The 8,209-nt window shown below is 41.0% G+C and overlaps 1 long non-coding RNA gene across 3 annotated transcripts; it reads right to left on the bottom strand.

Moving 5' to 3' along the window:
* Nucleotides 1–1,316: 1,316 nt before the first annotated feature.
* On the bottom strand, nt 1,317–5,785 carry LOC143420761 (uncharacterized). 3 transcript variants are annotated; one of them, XR_013100481.1, is made up of 5 exons: nt 5,268–5,785; nt 4,094–4,198; nt 3,204–3,361; nt 2,721–2,778; nt 1,317–1,782 (listed from the first exon to the last, which is right to left on the bottom strand). It is a non-coding gene; the product is annotated as an uncharacterized LOC143420761 (long non-coding RNA). The 3 variants fall into 3 exon arrangements; XR_013100482.1 differs by having other exon boundaries at nt 2,721–2,775; nt 4,087–4,198; XR_013100480.1 differs by having other exon boundaries at nt 4,087–4,198.
* Nucleotides 5,786–8,209: the final 2,424 nt, after the last annotated feature.

An 8,209-nucleotide genomic window follows, 5' to 3' on the forward strand; every position in this document is an offset into this window, starting at 1 on the left:
GGAACGAGTCAAGGTAGGTGAGCATCCACGAGAAGACACAGCAGATGCATCCTACTAATACTGACAGGACCAGGAGACTCCAGAAACCGAGCATCTTCTCTTCAGTGCCATCCACTCCTGTCACCCTCTCTGCCCGCAGCTCTTTGAGTATGGGGTAGATAAGGGCGCAGAGAAACCCTTATTACTAATTCGTATTATAATTCAATTTCCATGAAATATTCATATTCAGTATCGGTCCTTTTATATTATAACCACGGATCCACCCAGGCTCATGGTGGGGCAGGGCTCTGTCCTGGGATGCTTGAGTACAAGGTAATGTACACCCTGACCAGGTATCCAGTCTGTCAGAATTGTTTTCAATATTTGGTTCAAAAACACGAGTGACAACAAAAATCCAACTAGGATTCTTGCATATGATGAATGAAGTCTGTCTTTGACTGTATTGTCCAGCTGATCCATCAAACCCCCAGCAGGTGAACCTTATTCATGACATAACACAGCAACAATGTAAAAAATGAAACAGCAACAGTCTAAATATAAAGTGCATCTAAACTCCTCTTCAATAAATCATATGCAAAGAGTCATTCAGGACTGTAAAACGTGAACTACAGAACCCAGAGTCTTCATCATTAAATCTCTGGTTGCTTCATTTTTCTATCCTATATCAGATACTTTAAGGTTAGCTTAGGTAAAGTTGCATTCTCATGGTGAGGCAAAGTGCTTTATGTATGTGTGTGCGTGTCATGAACGGCTATAAAAGGCCTATAACTAAAGAACAAAGCGAGGTTTGAGTTAGAGTTGCGGCAGACTGTCACTACTTGTAAATGGAACGCAGCCTTCCTGCGGCGGACAGCTAATAACAGGAATCGGACGCGGTCCACCCGAGTCCACAGCAACCACCATAGCAACCGCCTAGCATGACCTTAAAAACATATTCTGTCTTCATAACTATCAAAAACGTGAAATGATTTGCAAAGTGTTTAAGTGTTACAGCTGCAGAGAGCTATGGCGGTATCTTTGGAAGCTGTTTACATAGCTAATAATATACGATGTAACCATGGAGACAGTCAGTCACGTGAGCTAGCGGTGCATGTTTACTACAGTGAATAAGGTGATTGCGTCCACACGCTGCAGAGGGTAAAGACATTACTTCAATATTGTTTTATACTGATATATATTTGCCTTCTGTTGACCATCACCTCAGGTTCACCATTACAGTTTCAGCAGACAGATGCACACTGTCTAAATATGAACACATTCAAAAACTCATGTCTCAGAAATAAGCACAGCTGTTCATGTTTGTCATCAGAGTTTTATTTGTAAGAAAATTATGAACTTCATATTGTGTATCAAATAAAAGAACATTTCACAACTCTGAGTCAACAGAAACAGGTAACAGAAATGTCTCTAATGTAGACGTGTACAGTGTAGTGTAAGCATTAAAAGATCATAAAGGAAACACTAACATTTATGTGAAACTAATTGTAATAAAAAATGAGCAGGTGCTTTATAGATTTAAAAGAAAGAATCTGAAAACAACACTTTTTTGGTCTAAGTGATCAAAGTAGAAAACAGAACTGATGTTCAAAAACAAACCGTAGCTGCACTAATATTACACATCTCGATCGTTGTACTGAACAGACATGTTGCTTTTAAAACGACATGCAGTGTGTGACCGTGACTGTTCACTGAGACCATGAACGCCACTTCGCTGAAGCCTTCGCCTTCTTCTTCTTCTTCTTCTAAATTGGAAGCAGAAGGAGCACGAGCTGCTTTGATCTACTGAAAGGAAAAAGCAGAACATCTGAGTTGAAACCAGTCAGCTGAAATCATTAAGACAGGAACAAATTCAATGCAGTGTCTCAGGTGGCTTAGCCTGTTACAACTGTTGATACAAGCTAAATACGGTTAACACACAGTGTCAGGGAGCTCCAGTGTGGGAGCTAGTGGCTTTAGGTTTGTAGTCATTTAACTTTCATCCATTCATTCATTTAATTCAGGAGGAAGAAATGTCAGGTTGGTGCAGGCTGGTTACATGCATTTGGTCCCATGCTGTCTTTAACTAAATGACTTGGTTCATTTTATGGCTGGGCTGTATGTGGGGTTATATCATGTTATTTGGGCAGGAGTACCTGTCCCCTGTTAGACTTAGAAAGTTTCTCCATAAGTAGAGTTTCTAACTCTTCTAGCACATCTGTGGCTGACAGCTTTTTTGGTGGCTCTTTTTACCCCACACTGGTTGTGAGTGTGTAAATAGCCCCACTAGTTATTTTGGGTTGCAGTTAACTTGGGAGGAAGGGGTGGGTCTGCCATGACTAGATGAATAACAATTATCTGGGATACATAAATTTCATAATGCATGCATATATCTCTATAAACCTGCCTGAGGGCTGCCATTTTTACATTCAGTTATTTCTCTGTTGAATCTAAATAATGAATGTGTTACAGTTAAACTGACACTGGTCAGTGTAAATGGCTCATTGGGACACAGAAACCTTTAAATTAAACCTGATATCTAGTGTCAAACAATATCAAAGCTGTAAAAGATGTTTACAGTCAGAATTTATAAAACTATGATTGTAAATAAATTCAAACAAGTGAGCTTTTCTCTTTGTGCTGAATATCAACACTGTGACTTCTTAGACTGTAAGCTTTACTTCAGCACAACCACTTGTAGAAGCTGCCACTCCAAATGTCTTTTGATAACAAGACAAAAATACCTTTTCAGTACACGGCCTGAAGTTCTTCTCTGACATCTTCTGCCATCGGCTTTGTCTGCTGGTTTGAAGACAATAAACCACAAAAAGATGATTTAGTCACTTTGTCTGCATCATGCAGCTCGAATGTGTCGTGTAACGATGGTGAATAGCCGTCGTTATCCCTCTGCTGTGTCAGTAGGATTGTACTGTACAGCATCTCATTGATATGTGAGGAATGCTAATGTAACACGATAACAGACTTACATCATTAAAACATAAAGGACAGGAGATATTTAGATATTTTTATATCTATATTACATTTTATAGCTGACGGATATTACTAAATAGATAGAATTTACTAAATAGCTGGATGAAGATGAAAAATATGTCTATAATAACAAATGACCATGAGAGCCAGTAGAATTAATTCAGCTGGACACTCGAAAGATGTCCTTAAATGCTCTTTAAGTGGCAGAACAGATGAACAAACAGTTAATTGCTTACTTGAGATGAAATCTGCTCAGCTACTTTGAAAACAGCTTCTAACTGGTTCCTCCTTTAACAGGATGACGGCTCAGGGGTAAGGCCATCATGCAGTCCAGCAACCTTTATGGTTCTGCTTTGATTCACCAGGAACTATTAGGGAAACCTTCCAGCGCCTCCTGTGAAAGACACAGGCATAAACACACAAACATTTATTAACATGTTCCACAGTCTTCCAGTTTGATTTTCTCATTCTGTGGACAACAACGTACATGGATGCAGGTTTATTGTTAACTTTTGTAAGGTTTATTTACTGAACATATCCAGCTGCAGCTCCACTGTGATCCTGAACTGGATAAGCACTTAAGAAAATGTGTCAATAAATGGACATACATCAACTTACTATATTTATCCAAACAGATGGGACCAATAATGCTTCACTGAGTTAGAGACTTTAATGTCTCTTCTATGTAAGAATGTCTCGTGCTGATATACCTGCAAACTTGACAACAAAGGTTTTTCAGACTACATGTAGCTGTCCTCTATGTCAGCTCACACATTTACATTTATGTCACACTTATTTCTGCTTTCCCATTTTATAATTATTACTTACATTTTGATTAGATACCTTGAGTTTGTAAATGATCAGATTACATAATTGGAATACAATGTATCCAATTCAGGGTTGCGGGAGGATGAAGCCTATCCCAGCTGATACAGGACAAAGACAGGCTGCCAGTTTATTGCAGGGCTAACACAATATGTGTAACAGAAAATCCACTTAAATGTTTGATATTTCTTATAATAATCATAATTATGACTATTATTTAAAGGTTTCTTCATAAATACATTTAGATTTTTTATAACCCCTAAAATATAAACCTGAGCTGTTTCAGATTCTGACCTCTGACCTCAGTGACCTGGCTGTGTCCTCACTGCAGCTCCCTCTTGGAAGTACGTCTGCTTCTTGTCTACCCCCAGTGTTGACCGCCTGCCCTTGATATCACGTACTGTACCTGAGGAACAAAAAAGGACAAACACTTGCCTTCATTTAAGAAGTACATTCATACAGAGGTAATCTATGGAAACACACTAGTTCACCCTTTGGGAGAAATCAGTTCCTGTGAAACATTTCTGTAAATGAACATCATGTGGAGAATGAATGAAATGAGTTCTTCAGGTGACTCAGCAGTCCCACACTGACAAATGAAATCTAGTTAAACTATTAAGCATATTTGCTCTTCTGAAATCTGTGTTAAACAACAACAAACATAAATTAGTAACAAAAATACAGCTGAGAATAGGCTTTACAAACCACCAGCAGCCATAATGCTAAATTTTAATCTTCAAATGTTTCTGAGCCGTCTTCAACCTGCTTTTAACACATTAAAGTCCCACAGTCAATGCAGCCTGACTCAATCCTAGATGTTCAGCACACAGAGACACAGAGGTGCCGTTTAAAGTTTAGTGTTAACTTGAGTCACTGATCATTTGCAGTATTACAGAGTCTGGCAGTCTTTGCATGATGTCCACGTCAAGTTTCTAGCTGACTCTCAGGTGTGACAGGTGTGCCAGCAGGAAAGAGTAATAATAACCTGCATCCTGAGGTTTTTCATGCAGGATTAAAGGAGCCAGGCTTTGTTCACACAGCTAGGATTGTATTTTACACTGACCCTGGGTCAGTATAAGTATCATACAGTTTAAACGAAGCACTGAAACTTGCACATATTTATTACAGATGCACTGAAGCTAATCGAGATATTTGCTGTCAGTCTGTGGCTGCGATTAAACACTTTACTGGAAACTTTATTAACCAGTAACTTCATCAGTCATGACAGAAGCTAATATTTCTGTGCTAACATCGTTTAACCAGTAACAGCTTTACTCCAATATAAGCTAACGTTTACACCGTAACTTTAAGCTAGCACCATAAAGACGGTAAAACACGTAATAATGTCTACAAATGCATCTTAAAGCTGTTATATTAGCACTCGGTGTATTACTAACATAACCACATTAACATTACTGACACTCGCTGACTTTTAATAGTCATTCTATAAATGCTGTCCGTTTAAATGGTCTTACCTGTAAACACTGCATATCCACCGGATTCCAGCCAGAGTGGATTCTGGAGTCTTCCACGCTCCTGTTAGTGATCCTCCATCTGGATGGATGAGAACAACCTTCTGAACAATCTAGCAGGAGATGGCCCATATCTATGGGACTGGTTTGTGCTAATGACGCCCATTGTATGGACTGATAACAGCCGAAGCGGGTGAATAAAGTCACCCAGTAGCTAGCTGTGCCATTACCCAGCATACATCACTCCCTCCGTAAATGCAATAAACCATACAAAAGTATTGTTCTACCTGTTTTTCAGGTAGTTGTTTACATTATATAATTTATTGTGTTCTGTATACGTCACTACAATGTGATTTGGAAAATGTCTAAATATACCGACAAAAGGCACTTCCGCGGCAATCTCTTCAATCGGAGGACCCTTCACGTCAATTCCCGACGCGAGAGGGGTACCCTGCGCGTCCATAAGTGCAGCAGAGGGAGCCTGACCATGCGTCACACGTTTGACGAGTTGGGAGTGAGAACGTGTTGAATCAGTCAGTGTTTATTCAGCAGTCAAGGACATCAATATTTGCATAGTATTTTTAATGACATGTAGTGCACATATGTTTTGGGCAAAAACATTTTTGAATATTAAAATACGAACATTTTTAACATACAATTGGCAAATTTATACTCCTCCCCCTTTGTGAGTGTGGACGCTTCATCTCTTTGCTCTCTAAATGCTTTGCTTCTTTTATTGATTTTTACCGATTTTTATGCTGATTTTTTCCCTTTTTTCCATATGAGCTTACCTGCGATAGCTTCTGGACACTTATAGATCATTAGGACTAAAGTGTTCTTAACAGAAACAGCAACATTTTTATAGTTACCTTATCCTCAGCGCTCCGTGTGTCTGTGGCCTAGACACAGCTGAAGCCTGATTACAGCGTCTGGGCACCGAGCAGCCTCGATAGCCTAGAAAGGTGCTAACCGCTAGGCTAACTAGCAACAAGATGCCTTCCCTCTCCACAGATGACTACCACAGCCTCCTGCAGAAGATTGCAGCACTGGAGACAAAAATTCATCGCTTAGAAGTAAACGTGGAGGTAAATGGACTGTGTGGAAATGAAACAACCTTGCCTTTGACTCAAAACAATGGCTATGAGCAAGCTAGCACACAGCTAAGGAGCACAGATAACATGACCAAGAAAGTAGACTTTGTGCACTATTATAAATCCTCAAGCGATAATCCCCCCTTGGACTGTCTTGGTGCAAAACCAAGACATAAATCATGTCTCCTGGAAGGGGGAGGACATACTACAGGCAGGGCACAGCGAGCTGAAATCTCTGAAACCGACTGGCCTTCACTTCCTACGAGACAGAGAAGCTCTTCTACCCCTGTACACGAGAGGAAACAGGACTGGACAACCGTGAATAGGAAGGTTAACAACAAACCTTCAAAACAACTGAATGTGAAACTGCAGAACAGATTTGCTCCACTATCAAAGGACCCTGGATCTATATCGGACAACCATCCATCTAAAAGTAGCGAAGTAAGGCCTAAAAATCCACGGGGAAAGCTAAAGGCTAGGCCTGAAACGCTGATTGTGGGTGACTCTGCCGTAAAGGATGTACAAAGCATGTGCGGTAAGAACACTAAAGTCCTCTGCTTTCCTAACGATATGGTCAACATCCTGAAGGAGAGAATTCTTCAAATTGCAGATGAATATCCAACTGTGACAAACATTGTCCTGCATACAGGGTCAAACGATGTGTCCAAACAACAATCGGAGGTTCTGAAACGGGACTTTATTGGATTATTAAACACTGTAAACTCTCTGAATGCAGCTGTATTCATCAGTGGGCCTGTACCGCCGGTCAGAGGAGGAGACGAGAGATTCAGCAGGCTGTTTACACTGAATAAATGGCTTATATCAGCATGTGCTGACCACTCAGTGCATTTTATCAACAACTTTAATATTTTTTGGGAACGCAGGCATCTGTTTAAAGCAAATGGATTTAATTTTAACAAGTCAGGGGTGAAACTGTTCACCTCCAACTTGTTTTATTCCATACGTCATCCATCTGTGCTTGGAGCCAAGGCTGAGATAAACAAGGAGTTATCTCATAAAGAGGAACAAACAGTACTCCAAGAACAGACAAAGCCCAGCAGAAACCTTGAGGAGGAGCTCCATCTGCCCCCACCCGGGAAAAGCCTCAGAAAGGAGAGACATCTGAGGCAAGAAGAGGCAAGAAGAGGGGTCCCTATTTGCCTCCAACTCTCTCAACAACACCAACGACCAGGACCAGGATCTTCCCCAGTCCCCCAAACCCCTGACAGGCCATCACCCCCATCACCCTCCTCTCCCTCCCTTTCTCCCTCCTCCCCACACCTGAAATTCACTGAAGAGATGATGGAGCGGGTCAATGCTGGGCTCAGATCTACCCCCCGGCCCAATCCCTCTTTGTCCCCCATAAACCCCCCACCAAAGCAGCCAAAGGTTCGCCACCGAGCCCCACCCTCAACAGAGCAATCGAAGTCACATTGCCCAGCCTCGCCCCCCTTAGTTCCTCCTTACCACCTTCATGCTTTGTCTCCGCAGTCTGATGTGTGATGTGTGGAGGGTCCGGGCTGCGAGGATTATGGCAGTGGTGACTTTTCCCAGGAGAAGCTGGGACCCTGTTTACTAGAAGGTTTTAAAATTTCTGTACTTTTAGGTGACAGAAGGAGACATGTGGCCTGGTCAAAACACAGAGAGCTGCACTCTAAAAGATCTTTAAATATAGTAAACATACCTTGTGTGCCACAGACTGCTCCCAAACACGAGGGGACAAGTAATGCCTCTAAAACACTTAAGTTGGCTTTATTAAACGTTAGATCTTTAGCTGGGAAAACATTTTTAATTAATGATTTAATCACTGAGCACAGCCTTGATTTTATGTTTTTAACTGAAACTTGGTTGGAC

Source organism: Maylandia zebra, linkage group LG10, assembly GCF_041146795.1.
Source record: "Maylandia zebra isolate NMK-2024a linkage group LG10, Mzebra_GT3a, whole genome shotgun sequence".
In the NCBI taxonomy this organism is placed as follows: domain Eukaryota; kingdom Metazoa; phylum Chordata; class Actinopteri; order Cichliformes; family Cichlidae; genus Maylandia; species Maylandia zebra.